This window comes from Delphinapterus leucas, chromosome 3 (assembly GCF_059928025.1).
Source record: "Delphinapterus leucas isolate spDelLeu-1000000601 "Yukka" chromosome 3, BTC_Dleu_Yukka2, whole genome shotgun sequence".
Taxonomy (NCBI): domain Eukaryota; kingdom Metazoa; phylum Chordata; class Mammalia; order Artiodactyla; family Monodontidae; genus Delphinapterus; species Delphinapterus leucas.
This window is the reverse complement of record NC_143131.1, coordinates 55,057,462-55,073,985: the sequence shown is the minus strand read 5'-3', so window position 1 is coordinate 55,073,985 and position 16,524 is coordinate 55,057,462. Positions and strand designations below refer to the sequence as shown.

The window sequence follows — 16,524 nt, the reverse complement described above, 5'->3', positions numbered from 1 at the left end:
GGAATTAGGTATAAATCATTAAAGTCCATGATAACTTAACTCTCTCTTTTTATAAGTTAATAAGCATTTATTAATTAACTGTATTATCTTCAATAATGAAATCACGCTTTCAAGCCTTATCTGGAAATGTGTGATAACCAGGACCCCTGCAAGTGGACAGTTTAATCAAAGTCAGGTAAGGTTTACTTAGCAATAGGAGGAGCTGTGTGTTTAATGGAGGCTCAATTAGAAGGTATACATTCTGACAAAGGAACGGAGAGGAGATTGTGCATGAGGAGCACATGAGTGAGAAAGGAAGAACAGAAAAAAGCTGGAGACAAGAGAAATCAAATCCATCAACTGAAATAGAAACTCTGGAGTCCCTGTGGAGTGACAGCGTGATCTAGTGGAATGCTCACAGGCTTGGCAATCAGCTGGTTCCAAATTCCTGGTCAGCCACTGGTAGCTGGGTGACCCTGGGCAAGGCATGTGACCTTTCTGAACCTCCACCTCATCGTGGCAAAATAGGTAAGATATTCCCTACCTGGCATGGAAGATTAGAGGTGATCTACATAGAACGCATGACACAATGCCTGTCCACAGAGACATCTAATTAATAACCCATCATTACCTCCCAGTTATCATGTGCTATTGTCATCGCCTAATGCCAGTGCTAAGCAGATCCGTAACATAACAAACTAAAACTAGTCAACTATCCAGCTAAAATAAGAGCAGATACTGATGAGCTAGAAAACAGACAACAGACAGCAAACAAAAAATCTTTTTGTAGCACTAGCAAGATCAACCAAGAAAAAAAACAGAAGGGATAATAATAGTATGAAAAAAATATATTTTGATGTGCCTACAAGGAATGAGGTTTTAGAAGACCTGGTAGCTAAATATCAAGAAACCAGAGTTCACCAGCTATACCTTACCACCTTCAGTAAATGCAGCCATGTTCCAGTGCAGAGTTGCCCAGGTAGAACCAGAAAGAAAGAAAGCTTGGCTAACGAACTAGAATTGCAGACGTCAGATCAAGAAATTCAGTGTGTACCTGATGCAGTATCACTGGATGATACCCCTTCTGTGGAGATTAACGTGCTCATTTGGGAAGTGGGATTCTGGCCCTTGGAAGGAGGAGGTGGAGTCAGGGAGGTTTTCTTTCTCCCAGAGTTCCCCGACGATGGCTTACAGTACAACAGTGATCAACAGTAGAAGGACAGTGCTTAGAGGCTGACCGCTCCAAAAAGACAAGGGAAATAAGTAAAATCACAACAACGGGGACCCACAACATTCCTTAAGAATTTCCTGCAAAATTTCAGTTCCTGCAGGGGCCAAAGAGTGGGATCATTTTAGGAAAGACGCATCCTGCTCGTGGGTCCTGGATGCTAGATCCTGAACAGCAGCAGCGGCATCCCAAAACACATAGGAAAACAAAGAAGCAAAAACCATAAGCTCCAGAATCATTTAAAGTAGTAACACCATATCCTAAATCCTATAAAATAAGAATAAATATATTGTAAGCACTGATTATACAAGGCCTCCCTGTGTTCTCTAAACAGCTCTACTGTGTAGCCTAAAAATGTATATTTAGTTACAAGGAGCTTTAAACATGTAACTGACAATAACTGTCTTCTTGGAATTCAGAAGAGTCTTTGAGGTACTGCTACAAATGGCCTAGCTCTCCTAACAAAACTAAACAAGTACAAACTCCAACCCAAGAAGTATGTGCTGCTGCCTTCTTATTCTCATCACATGTGTTAAATTAATTAAACAAGGAAGGCATTAGACCAAGGTGACTCAAATGCTCTAATGCAGCTCTAACGCTTGGCACCTACATAAGCAAACCAAAATCTAAGCCTGTAAATGCCTCAGGGTTAAGAAATCGAAACCTAAGTAGAACCAATCACAAACAGCCGACTAGGCTTTCCTGAATGAGGCAAAGGCTTAAGCTACAGCCAATCATATAATCTCCTTGCTTTGCTTCTAAGTCTTCTCTATGAAAGTCCTGCCTCTAGCCCCTAACTACCTCTGGTTTGTCTCTGCCTGATTAGAATCCATATTTGCTCAGGTAAATGCTTAAACATTTTAATATGCATCAGTTTATCTTTCAGCACATTGAAACTCAGTCCTAACTACCATCCTGGCTTATTGTCATGTTCTCTGACATTTAAAAGAGATCACCCACCTCATCCCCACTCTCACCCCGCCACAGTTTAAAATAAGGGAAGTAAGACTCAGGGAGGTTGAGGGACGGTCACAGTCATAATGACGCTAGTGTTTATCCCTCCATGAAGGCTAACCAAATCATTTTAATGACACCTAACTATTATATCCACGTAGGTTGCCAGTCCTCAGCACATATGAGTGACTAGTGTAACTCAGTTATGACTGATAGAAAAACTAAAATGAAAATTAAGATGAGGTATCATGTTCAGTCACATGAGAAATCTATTATTTTGAAGGTTGCCACAAATGCACTGCAATTCGGATGTTCATATCAGACCAAAGACAATTTGGAGTGTTCTTAGTCATGTGAAGCTTATAGTGGCAGTCAGTCCTCCAAGCAATTCACACATCGCAGAAATGCATTTTTAATCATAATTTTATAGGGCTGTATTTTTAAAAGCAACTTTAAAGATATTTCATTGAAAGGAATATGTCAGTAAAATGACTAAAATTCTGAAATCCAATCACAGCTTCCTTCACTTCCTCTCCTTCCCCACTCCCTCCAAGCCACCATCAGTCCACACTCGATTCTGACCCCACTTGCCTGACATAAGCCTGCAAGAACCATCACTGCAACACCCTGCTGGCCTCCTGAGAAAAGCATTCTGGTCTCTCCCTTTGTCTCTCCGCCACAAATCTGCAAGTCCCTCCCTAAGTCTTGGTGGTCCTTTTGTTTGCCTTGAATAGACCTACTTTCACATCCACTATAATACCAGCAGCAAACTGATTCCATATTGCAGCCTAAATCCTACCCACATCCACAAGAAGGATTGGGCCATCCAAGCACCCATTACAGATACCAATTTATCAGGAAGGTGCACTAAGCCAACACAGGAATGTTGGCAACTTGTTGCCAGTGAACTCAGCTGTCCACATGAAACTTTTCACATAACTGGCCAGACATAAGCCCACTACTGGCTCCCACCAACATATATATTAAAGCATCCTGCAAGGCACAGCCTTTTCTCTACGGTGCGCTTTAGCAAGTTAGATGGTTTGCCCACAGAGTCACAGATCTTGAGATCAGCTGATAGAACAGCTGAGGCCAGCACCAAGGGACCAATGACATGCTGAAACTGCAGGATGCAGACTGTAGTATTTATCAGCAACAAGTGGTTCACATTATTATCTCAGTTTGAAGCACTGACCTAAGACTTCCATGAAGTTGTCTGGTTCAGAAATAAAAAAAGAAACTCAAAAAAAAAAAAAGAGAGAGAGAGAGAGAACTAAAGAAAAATGAGATCTGTTTTGCTATCATGTAAGTCAGGAAAAGAAACTTTTAAATACATATTGAACTACACTTTACTACTATTCAACAATTCATGTATTCAATACATGAATAGTACACTTCCCCTATACTTAGTAAATAGGAGTACTCACCACTACAGAAAATGTGACGTGTGAGACAATTTCAACTAAGCGTAAATGTTATGCTACGTCTGGGTCTGTAATAAACCCCAATTTCTAAATATAAACAGAGGCATGCAATTTTTTAAAGAGAAAATCAGCTTCTCTTTGTTATAAGAAAATGACTACTAGATAAATATTTAAGGAATACCACTTCAAGACTGCCAAACTATTGCCCTGCCCCAAGAATTACCCCACCGCCCCATAACATGCTGGTCTGGCCCTGACCTCAGCCCCATTTTATTAGCCCATCCACACATAACATGAATCCCAGCTCTTCTCCTGCAATCCCTCCTCTCCCCCGCAAAGTTATCCCCCTTGTTATTTCTGTCTGTGGCTTCTATTTCAAAGGCAGAGAGGTTCCTTTTCTTTCCAATCTTGCTTCTTACTCAGTTCCCACATATAATTTTGGTTTTATCAATCCCTTCCTCCCCCACCTCTTTAGTCTCCTCCTCTTTACTTCAATCCTTCCTCTTGGGTAACACCAAAGGGAGCACGAGGCTCCGTTACCCTAACACACTCATTCTTCTCCTCCCTGCTGCCCTGACTAACCATCCGTGCTCTTCTGCACGTCATCTCCAAACTTTCAAAGGAGCATTCTACTTGAAAGAGTTAAGTGACCTCTATTTCCTCACCAGTTCCACATGCCTTAACCAAGTGCAAACACACTGACAACAGAACTGCAACAAGGAGGCTGGGGGCAGCTGCGGCAACCTGAAGGGGTCAATCCCCCCCAACCTCTCACACTCCCTCCACTACACCGCCGACACAGGGCCTCCAGCCAACATCCAACCCAAGAGGAATGAGGGCTAGGGGTGGTTTGAAATTTGGGATTTTTATGTGAAATCTAACAATTTCTAAATATTAGCTATTAATCTGATTTTTTTAAACACTGAGAATGAAATGAATTACCTTCTTATGGTTGGATTCAGCCTACAGCCCTGAAATTTGCAAACTATGCTTTAAATCTAAAAACAGTTTTAAAAGTCATCAGTGACCACTTAGCTGCCATAACCAATAGCCTTTCTCACCTCATGTTTTTCACCTTTCCGTGTGCGGTGGTGGGGGGGGCGTTTTATCACCAACTCCTGTGTTAAACAGCCATAGCCAAGATTCTGTGACTCCATTCCTTACTGTTCTGTCGTCACCTCTTTCCTTAGCTTGTCTTGCTTGATCATTTTCTTTTTTCTCTTTCAAAAACCCCTAATTGCAAAATCATCTAATATCTGGGATTCAACTATTCCCACTACAGAGCTCACTCTCCCCGAAAAACTCCAGCTTCTCCCCCAAGCTCCAGTCTCAAACTTCTGTGTATAGGGTCAAGAACCCCCAAAATACCCCCTAATTCTCTTCCTTAGCACTGTTGCCACCAAATCCACTTATTCTATCCCTTTCCTTTTAGCCAACCAGCCTCAAAACTCCACCAACTGCTCCGTCACTCCTGACACCCAATCAGTCATCACTTCTCTTCTGTGCCCTTTGCAAAATCTGTCATAAATGTCTCCACCTTTTCTTTCTTCCTCCTTGACTCTCATTAGCTCTCAGCTGGAGGACTAATCCCAGAGCCTATAAATCCACCTCCCCGGCCCAGGTCCTTCATCTCTTCACCTCCACCCTGCTGCAAAATTCATCTTCCTGAAGGACTCAAGTCCTGGCACTCCTGTGCTCAGAACAATTAAACTGGTCCCTGTTGCTTACCCAGAATTGAACTCATCACCCTACCTGATATTTTCAGACTGCTCCTCCTGCATTTCTTTCAAACCCCGTGCATTTCAACCAAACTCGCTCACCTGTTCTGCAAACACACCTCACCTTCTTTACTTAAGCCACTCTCTTGCATGAAATATCGTCCCTTCCTTCTACCAAAATCCTAAGTGGCAAGCAAAGTCCTTTTTATAAATGTTCGGACTGCCTCCTTACTAATGTAATCCTATTCTCTGAAACCCCATAACTCTGGATCTATTCCTCTGGTGGACTTAACACAGTGAAGCCTCCATTAAGAGCTCATGATTCATGTGTTATCTCTGTAAGATGATGGGTTCCTTGGAGTGGCAAGTTTGGGGCCCCATTTGTCTTGGACCACTCACAATGCTAGCAGTGACTTCCATCTCCATATCTGAGGACCAGATGACTGGGCCAGTTTCCTGACTGCCTGCAACAGTAATAATAATCACAGTATAGGTTTTCACAGGCTGGGGTGGAGCCTAGCAGTATGAGAGAGTTGAGGATCGCCTGTCTTTCTGGCTGAGGCAAGTTTGGGATTAGAATGATATATAGTGGCATAGTGGGCCAGTTACAGGTGCAATCTCATATTTCTTACTTTAGCTTGACATTGGTTCCTGTCAAGTGAACTTTAACTGCTATTTCCAATTCTCCTTCCAGTTTGAGATTAGAGCTGGTATTTAGTCACCAAGATAGCAAGCTCCTCTGTGGCAAACTAGATCTCCTCAAAGATTCCCCCCTCCATCCTGTCCCCTGGTTCTATATCCATTGTATTACCTTGGACTTGTCCTTCTCCAGGATTCAGCCCACAGCGCCTGATCCACAAAGTTGCCTTGGACTACAGGGTTTTCATTTCATTCTCCTAAAAAATAAATGTAACATTTTTTATTGAAACATCCCACATGGCTAAAAGAATTCAAACAGAACAAAAGTGTACTATATGAAAAATCTCCCTCCCACACCATAGCTCCCCAGTTGAGGAGTCTCTCAGTCTCCTAAGGACAACCGCTAAACCATTTCTTTGGGTACCCTTCCAGAAGTTTTCCCTCACCTGCAAATATATATAACATATAATCACTTTTGTATAGGAACAAAAGAACACAACGCACACTATACTTGGTTTTTGTTCTTAACAATATTCAGCAATTGTAAATATTCAGTAACTTGTAAATCTAAGTTAATACACAGAAAGCCCTTGGAAGAGTACCTGGCCCACAGTCAATGCTCAATGACCCTTCAATGGAACCTAGCAGAGGACATTCCAAGATTCTAAAGTTCATACCTATTAGACCCTAGGAGCACACAAAAAAACACTGCAGTTCTCCTGCACGAGAGCTCAGAGGTGCTTCTTTCCACTCATTCCAGAGACAGGTTCCTGCAGACTTGGCTGTCACCTCTCACACTGCCACCAGAGTTCATCCTCTCAACCAAGACACACCTCCCTTCCTCTGATCCCACCAAGCTAAACAATCCATGCAAGAATAAAGGCCTCATAATGAGTTTTGTTGCAACCCCTTTCAGAAAACTGAGAAAAAGCCGCTTCTTGCCCTTTAATTTGACTACATGGCAACAAAAGATAAATTACTATGCGCTGTGTGAAATCAGCACCCCCGGTTTTGCCCAAGCTGGCTCAGCACCGCGCCCCGTCACGGTAACATGGAGAGTCTCCGGCCTTCGGCTCCTGTCCCAAACCTCTCCTACCAAGCCCTCTGATTAGAGGAGAGCTCCCAGGAGGTGTAAATTAAGAAGTTAACCAGACCAGGGCACAGCTGCGGGTTGGAGCACCCTTGGGAGACCACCAGAGAAGTCTTTGCTCCCCTCGAAAGCAGCTTTCAGTTTAAAGCTCTGAAAAACTTCTCCCCACCCTCCCATCCCTGCCATTTTCGCCAGTTTCAGTGCTCCCTCCCCCGCGGAGGCCTGCAGGACTTCCCGTTGTTCGGTTCACACACCTGAGGAGCCTCTCACTTCCGCTGCTGCTTACAGGCAGCCTACCCAGCATGCACAGCGGCAGACCGAGCACCACTCCCCCTGGGGGCGGGGGCGGGGGGAAGGGCAGGGCCAGAGCGTTTGGCTCTTGAGGTTTTTGGGGTGTCTGTAGAATTTGGGAGAGCTTGCATTTAGTGAGAAGCTGGTGACCACTGCTCGTGAACAACGAGTTGAAAATCCTTTTTTTTTTTTTTTTTTGCGGTACGCCGGCCTCTCACTGCCGTGGCCTCTCCCGTTGCGGAGCACAGGCTCCGGACGCGCAGGCCCAGCGGCCATGGCCCACAGGCCCATGGGATCTTCCCGGACCGGGGCACGAACCCGTATACCCTGCATCGGCAGGCGGACTCCCAACCACTGTGCCACCAGGGAAGCCCGAAAATTCTTTTAAATTCCATCCCCCCTAGAGACTTTTCTCTGCAAGTACACGCGGGTTTATGGGCTGGAGGACACAATGTGCACGCACAAACGGGGTCCCCCAGCAACTGAAAGTAGGGAGAAATGCCATCACAGTGGCACCCTGATTCTCATTAGGGGAAGAAACATGAGATGCTTGACCCTTTCATGTTACTTGCTGAGAGGCTTATGTAGGGTGAGAGACGGGGTCAAAACAGGCCAGCTGTAGACAACTGTTTTGCCACTGACTTTGCAGACATTTCCCAAAGCCCTGTAGCACCCGATACCCGTACCGGCATAACTGCACACACACAGGGAGAGTGAGCCTTCTTTCATAACAGCTGCAGCTTCTTAACGGAATGGCCTTTCCACTGAACCTGTCATAGAGACTAGCCCAAAGCCCCTGTCAACAAGAATATTAAAAATTCAGGAAGAAGTTGAGTAAACAGGGCACTGTTACTTAAAGTGGTACTTGGTCAGGCCGCCCCGGCCAACAGAGATCCAGGGACTACTGAATGACCTCAAGTGTTCTGGACCAGAACGAATAAGGAGAAACTTCTGTGAGCAAGAAAAATAACCAGGTCAACCTCCTAGAGCCCTGGGTGTGAACAAAAGGCTAGGGTCAGAAGGGTACCCCAAGCAGTGTGTCAAGGCTCGGACCAACCTCGAGAGGAACATCCAGGGATGCACTGGGATTGTGTCACGGATGGAATGTGGGCTGCAGGCTGAGCACTGTGCTGAAGGCAAAGTGACAGAGTCCCTGCACACGGGTGTGAGAGAAGAGCGGGGTGCACATTTAGGGGAGGGATCAGACACTCTCCAGGGGAGGACGGATGACAACTCTGAGCAGCTGTCTGCAAAGTTCAGGACTGCAGAGCCGTTCCAGTGACTTTAGGGAATTAAGATCTTTGGGGCAGGAGTTCCAGACAAAACTATGAATTTAGTCTAGCTTCCAGTTGCTTCCAGACAAAAACCTGGGCGTCATTCTTGGCATCTCTCTCTCTCTCTCCCTCTCTCGCCCCCACCCCACGTCCAGTCTATCAGGGAATCCTATTGGCCCTATTTTCAAAATATATCTCAATTCCGCCCAGTTCTCAACACCTCTGCTGCTATCACCCTGGTCCAATCTATAGCATCTCTCACCTCAATTACTGAAATAACTTCTCCAGGGTTCTTATTTCCACCTTTGCTCCCCTGCAATCCACACAGCAGCCAGAGGGATACAATGAAAATGTGAGTCAGATGGTGTCCCTTCTCTGCTGGAAACCCTCCAATGGCTCCCCATCTTACTCAGAGGAAAAGCCAAATCCTTCCACTGTCTTACAAGGTCCTGCGCAGACTGGGCCCATGGTCCCTTGGTCCTCATCTCCTCCTGCTCTCAGCCTCACTCCCTCACTCTGGCCGTACCGGCATCCTCATCCTCCTTGAACTGACCATGTCCACTCCTGCCTCAGGGACTTCCTCAACTATACTTCCCTCGGCCTGGGAAGCTCCTTCCCAGGATATATTCATGACTCACCCCTCAGCTCATTCATTCTTTTCTCAAATATGAAATTCTCAGGAAGATCTACCCCATCCAAAATTACAAGTGCATCCCCTTTGAACTGCTCTACTATTTTCATATCATTTATCACTTTCTAATGTGATATATAAGCACTATATATAGAATGCATTTATTATACATTGTCCTTCCTCACACTAAAATGCAAAGTTCCATGAGAGCAAGGAGTTTTATGTAGTTTGTCAGTTGGTGGATTTTTTGAGGCTACTAGAATGTCTGGCTTACAGATGGCTCTCAATACAAATAGTTTAAATGAATAAGTAAAGTAATTTAGGGTTGAAGCCATCGAATGGCCCCTTCACCAGACTAGTAGCTCCTCTATGGCAGGAAAGGTACCATCCATCCATTCATACGTGTGATACATATTTATTGAGCACCTAACCTACACAAAGCACTTTGCTGGGGTCTAAAATATAATGGCGAAAAAAACATAGACGGTCCTACCTTCAAGGAGCTTACAACTTAGTGACTGGAGACAGATAACCCTGCAAATAAGGGTTATTCAACAATAACCCTGCAAATAAGGAGATAATTACAATTGACATAAGTGTACTATTAAAATAGTCCAGGAAAGACATTCTGTTTTGAGTTAGGTTGGTAGCAGAGGAAATGGAAAGAGCTGAACTGATTCGAGATTACTTAGAAGATGGAAAATACAGGCGTTGTCAATGGATCAGATGGGGTTGGAGAGAATTTTATGACAAAGGTGAGTCCTGAATTTCTGGTTTAAGAAACTGGGTGGATTGAAGTGCCCTTTGCATGGGTTAGTGTAGGAGGCTTGATAACGGACCCTCAAAAGATATCCATGTCCTCAACTCTGGAACCTGTGAATGCTACCTTATCTGGAAAAAGAGTATTTACAGATATGATTAATTTAAGGGTCTTGAGAATGAGAGATTATTCTGGATTAACTGGATGGGCCCTAAATACAATCTTCCTTATAAGAGGGAAGCAAAGGGAGATTTAAACACACACATACAAGAAGGCAATGTGAAAATGGAACAAAAAGAGACTTAAAGATGCTGCCCTTGAAAATTGGAGTGATGTGGCCACAAGCCAAGTCTGATAATTAATTTTCTGTGTCACCTTGACTGGGCCATGGGATGTCCAGACATTTGGTCGAACATCATTCTGGGTGTGTTTGTCAGGGTGTTTCCTGATGAGATTTTGTTTGACTCAGTAGACTGAGTAAAGCAGGTTGTCCTCCCTAATGTGGGTGGGCCTCATCCAATAAATTGGAGACCTGAATAGAACAAAAAGTCTGAGAAAGAGGAAACTTCTCCTGCCTAATTGCTTGAATCAAGACAGTCCTCTTCTCCTGCCCTCAGACCGGAATTTACAGCATGGACCCTCCTGAGTCTCTAGCTTGACGACTGCAGGTCTTCTCACCCTCCATAGTTACACGAGCCAGTTCCTTATAATAAAACTATACATACATACACACAAACACACACACACTACTGGTTCTGTTTTTCTGGGAAACCCTCACTAATACACCAAGAAATGTTGGCAACCACCGGAAACTGGAAGAATCAAGGAACAGATTTATCCCTGAAGCCCCCAGAGAAAGTGTAGTCCTGCTGACATCCTGATTCAGCCCAGAGGAACTAATTTTAGATTTCTGGCCTCCAGACTGGGAGTATAAGTGTGTGCTGTTTTAAGCCAATCCATTTGTAGTAATTCATTACAGAAGTCACAGGAAACTAACGCAATGGGAAGCAGTGTAAGAGGATCATCTAAGGGTAAGGGGACATCAAGATTCAGTTTGGAATATGGGATCTGAGATGCCTGTCACACACCTAATGGAGAAGCAGGCCAAAAAGGGATTTGGATATGCAGGTAGGAGACTGATGGAATGGTCTGAGCAATCATTATCAGTCCCACGGTCCCAGAGCCTGGAAACCATGAGAAGTAGAGTGAAAAGGAAAGATGGCCAAGCACCATGTCCTGAGGAACTCTCAACATTGAGAGGACAGGTAGAAAGGTAGCCTGAAAAAGAAACAGGAGATCATGGGGTCTTTGAGGCCAAGAGATATGAATGTTTTTGAATGACAAGAGTGATAAATTCTGGAACAGAACCCAGTCTGGAGTAGATTTAAGATTGAACGGTTGATGGGAAAGCAGAGAGAGCCTGTGCGGGCAACTTATTCTTGAATTTTGTTTGACTTGGAACGCACATAAAGAGAGTGGATAGTTGCTACGGACAATGGATCCAGGGAGGATTTTTCATTCTTATGTTCAGATAAAAGAGTTTCAGGCATTGTGTATGACTTGGAAATGACCCAATAGAATGGAAACAAATAGAAATTCAAGTGAGGGTGAGGTTACCTGCTGAAGCCTAAGAAGGGGAGCATACAGAGATCAGGTCTCAATCCTGGCTGTAGTTTAGGTGTCCCTGAAGACATTTTAAAAATTCTGATTCCCAGCCTGCACTCAAGACCAAAGACACCAGATTTTCTGAGTTGGGAGCCAGACATCAGTCACTGTTAAAGCTTCCCAGGTGATTCCAATGAGTGGTCCGTGGGATTCAGAGCACATCTGGAAGGAGTGGCATTGGGTCCAAGGAGAATCAGGTGCAGGTGCAAATAAGTTTGGAGGTTTGGTGGGTGTAAGTTAGAGACTTCCCAACTTCACCTTTATATTTCCAAAATTCAAGACAAGGTCAAGTGCTAAGCATGTGCTGAGTGTATAAATGAATAAGGAGAAGACTGAGAGCTGAAGAAAAAACGACATTGTTCATACTGAGAGTGGAAAGGGGAAGATGCCTCAACTGGAAAAATGTGGGAAGAGTGTGGAAAGGGCTGTGAATTTATAGCTATACCTTCCATCCATTCATTCAACTGGCATTCATCAGACAGACACCAAACCAGGCTGTGGGGATAAAACATAAGCAAGGCATTGTCCCCAACCTCACAGCTTTCACAATTCAATGGAGGAGAGGGACATACAAGGAAACAGAACATTCAAGAGCTGTAATAGAATCAAGCACAAGGGATAGTGGGAACGTAGACCTTTGTAGGGACAGAAGTCACCTCCTCCCATAACAGTACTTGGCACATGCTCTTGAGACATATTCATTGTACTCCAAGCACCTTATCATCCTGAGGAAACAGAGGAGGAAATGACAGCTCAGCTCTTATTCTGCAGGTATGACTAAAGCAACCCTAAAACTGTAATGACATGTCAGCTGGTCAGTGCCACATGGGGTCTCTAAGCAGGAGAAAGCCTCAGCTGTCAGGCAGGGTGGTGGCAATGCTGAGGTCAACATGGGATGTTCTACATCAGGGGTCCCCAACCCCCGGGGACGAGGACCACTACCGGCCCTCAGCCTGTTAGGAACGGGGCCGCACAGCAGGAGGTGAGCGGTGGACGAGCGAGGGAAGCTTCATCTGCCGCTCCCCATGGCTCGCATTACCTCCTGAACCATCCCTCCTCCCCCACCATTCCCCCGCCCCCGTCCATGGAAAAGTTGTCTTCCACGAAACTGGTCCCTGGTCCCAAAAAGGATGGGGACCACTGCTCTACGTGGTAATCTTCCAGGTGACATTCAGAAAGTGGTCACTAGGTGGCAGGGTTAACGTTTGCAAAAGAGCTGCCAGTAGCAGTCACTACTAGCTAGATACTCGCTGGAAACATTTTTTGTTTCCATCCCGAAGGGAAAGTGGAGCCAAGTCCTAGGGACATAGGATGATTGGGTAGAGTTTCTCGAATTTCACCCAGAGCTCCCTCCATATGCAATCCCTCGCTTCTAAAGCTGGACCCCTCTCTGCCTTAGGGACACGGGCCTCAGTACACACCCGGTCCTAAGAAGCAGTTGCAGAGTGGGGTTTGCAGTGGGGAGGAGGACAGGCTGCAAAGTTTTCTTCAAAACACTGAGGGAAACAAGTGGCTCTGATGGGTTTTTTCCCTTCTTCAGATTTCCCTGTCACCGTCTTTCTCCTGTTTTATCTGGTGCCAGGCTCCCTAGGTTCAAGCCCTACCTCAGCCACAGAGCCAAATGGCCTTGAGCAATTTACTTAGCTTCCTTGTGTTTCTTTACCCAGAAATGACAGAGTGTAGTCATAAAGATTAAGTGAGTTAAAATCTCTAACTTACTTAGAACAGTACCTGACAATAAACAGTAAGCACTATGTACTAAATATTATTATTTTCTCAATGAAAAAAAAAAAGAACTTTTTTCTAAATTCCTTATGAAGATGGTAAATAGTTGGCACTCTAAGTTGTAATTTAAAAACATAAACAACTTCGAATCCCAATTTTTCAGATGAAAGTATAAAGAAAAAAGTGACAACACAACAAAAGGTACATCTATTCTGGAATGGTGAACCATGGTCAGGTTCTTCTCCTGGTAGAATTCTAGACTGGAAATGGGCCACCTCCTGCCAGGGAAGCATCTAACCCTCCAGGTATCCAGCTTCCCACTCCCTTCCCTACAGAAAAAACAAAGCCTGAGACCCCAGTGCCAGCAGGTGCTTTACAACCTGTCCTAGGTCTTGATTGTGGTGGTGGTTCTCTCATTCCCCATGTGAGCACAAAACTCTGGCATCACAGCCGGCAGCCTCTCCAGATACTCCAAAACTGCATTGCCCCACCAAGGCTATACATTTTTTTTTTCCTGAAAAAACAAACAACAAACAAACACAGCTTGGGATAGCTCAATTTCAACCTTGGTTATGACCTTATCAACTCATACAAAGCAAAGTTTTTTGTCATTTGTTTAGTTTCTAATTGGCTCTTGAATAGTGACTGTGCGTGTGTTTAAAAGTACAAGTCAGCCTCATTTTTCACAGCAGATAGACATGTAGTTAAATTTTGAAAAATCTGGTCATAAAAACTGCACGAGATTTGGTTACAGGAATTCTACGATACAGTGTAGTCACAAACTGAGTTCTTTGATAAAATAAATGCTTGTATTTTATCAATCCTGCGATTAAAATTTTTTTTATAAATTTATTTATTTTATTTTTGGCTGCGTTGGGTCTTCGTTGCTGTGCGCAGGCTCCCCCAAGTTGCGGCGAGCGGAGGCCGCTCTTCGCCACAGTGCGCAGGCCTCCCATTGCAGTGGCCTCTCCCGCTGCGGAGCATGGGCTCCAGGGGTGCAGGCTTCAGCAGCTGCAGCCCGCGGGCTCCAGAGCGCAGGCCCAGCAGTTGTGGCGCACGGGCCCAGCCGCTCCGCGGCATGTGGGATTCCCCCGGACCAGGACTTGAATCCGTGTCCCCCGCACTGGCAGGCGGACTCCCAACCACTGTGCCACCAGGGAAGCCCCTTAAATTTTTATGCTTGATTTGTTTAAAGCAAATTCAACTCTATTTAGAAAGTAGAAAGTTTTAGAATTTCTTCTTTCTTCTTTTTTTTTTGTTTGTTTATTAATAACAGACTACAACAGGAAGAGACTGTGTTCCAAAGAGGAAGACTATGCTAGAATTGAAGCTACAATCTTATAATTTTCCCATACTTAGCCACTGCTGATTGCCACTGTCTCTCCATGTAGAGACTTTTTCTTTTAACTTGATGTTAATTTATGGAGAGTCTTATCACAATATATGTTTATTCACAATACAATGGATTTTTCTCTCTCTTGTTGAAAATCCCAAGATGCCCCAGTGCTTGGCTTCCTGTTATCTTCCCCCCAAAGACTCCACATATTTGCATCTCATATGAAAAAAAAAAAAAGGCCAAAACTGGATTGGTACCATCTCAGAGGTGAACTGCCTACTGGGTTGGTCAATGTCAGGGCTGTGGGCTATGACACACCCCAGGTGTTTAGGACTTCCCACTCCATGACTTACCTTCAACCAGGCACATCCCATCGACCAGGCTCAACTGACCACTGGGTCCCAGTCCCAGAAGTGAAGGTAGCTCAGAGCTAAGATCTCCAACCATCCCGGCTGCTGACCCGATAGGCACCTGGGCAACCCCACAAGGACTTGGAATAACTGGCACCCACAAAACAAAGTTCTAAGAGGAAAGAACAAATGCATGCTGCCTGGGCCCTCCAGAGACCAAGAAACACGATGATCCTACAGAAAACAAGTTTTGACAAGTAAGGGACAAAGGGCGGTGGGTAGGATGATGAACAGCCATTGCTAAAGGTGAGGTTCAAAAATAAAATATGAAAATCAGAAGGAAGAAGTGTTATAGAGAGACACAATTGAAGCAAGAACCAAATGCTAACAAAACAGTGAGCCCTGACAAGAAAAAGATTTTCAGAAAGGAAATGCAATAGAAGTGAAATGGGAGATAGACAAGGAAAGAAACACAGCCTATAACAAAGCCAAGGAAAAGAAAGAAGAGGCCTTTTCCTGAGCACAGAGGCCAGGGAGGTTATAAGGTATGGACCAGCTCTCCAGCTATCTCCATCTGAAGATATATTCCTACCACTGGGGTTGGTTTGGTTTGGTTTTTAAGTCAGAAACAATAGTAACTTGGTAAACACTTATAGACACAATTTTTTCATGATTATTAAATTAAAAACTCTCAAATGTCAATTGCTCCAGACTAGCAAGTCTTCCCTCCAAACCCCCAAACCTTCAATATGTTCCAACTACGCAGGAGCTAAAAGAGAAGTATTAGGAGTAGGTTTTATTACTGCCATTTACGGGCATTGGGACTTCAGGAGTTTACCTGGGGCAAATAGCACCTCTGTCAGGGGGAGGTAGAGGGAGAAGAGTTTGGTTCCAGCTGTGCAAAATTCTGTGGCTTATTGGAGGGACCTTCTCTGCTTTAAAACAGACAGAAGCTGGTGTGTGAAATTCAAGCCATCTCTAGAAATGTGTTTATAAAACGTGTTCTGATGTTGCCACATTATAAAGGCCCTGTGTGCAGAATCTTAACCTTTTTCTTCTAATTCCTCAGCTCTTCCCCAAACCCCTTCGTCCTCCACCCAGGGATGGTTCAAGAACTCCTGTGACTTGAGACACCCTCCGTCACAGGAGGAAGCAGCAACACTAAGCGCAGATTGGGCATGCAAACCCAGTGAACCACCTTAATTATCTTCTTCGTATGCACAAATATTTCCTCTCATCCCTACTTAACAATCAGCAATCGTGATGGGCTCTAATTACAACGATAAATTGGGCCTCGGACAGCCACCTCCTGCTCCATCATTAAAGGGGATATTTACCGGGGCCTTTGCAGTCAATCCATCTCCTCAGTACTGGAATGACACCACGGCTCACAGTGGTCACCGGTTCCGAGCAGGGAAGCACTCAGTGGCCCCAGCAGCAGCTCATAGCCATGGATTCTG

The 16,524-nt window shown here is 44.6% G+C and overlaps 1 long non-coding RNA gene across 7 annotated transcripts in view; it reads right to left on the bottom strand.

Annotated features, from left to right (window-relative positions):
* The window catches only part of LOC111186013 (uncharacterized), a 108,821-nt gene that overhangs the window by 85,429 nt on the left and 6,868 nt on the right, over nucleotides 1–16,524 (bottom strand). For all 7 annotated transcript variants that reach the window (XR_016392655.1, XR_016392656.1, XR_016392657.1 and 4 more), the window contains exons 2-4: nucleotides 16,402–16,521; nucleotides 13,759–13,892; nucleotides 6,115–6,199 (exon numbers count right to left, since the gene is read on the bottom strand). This is a non-coding gene — a long non-coding RNA (uncharacterized LOC111186013). The remainder of the gene's footprint in view (nucleotides 1–6,114; nucleotides 6,200–13,758; nucleotides 13,893–16,401; nucleotides 16,522–16,524) is intronic.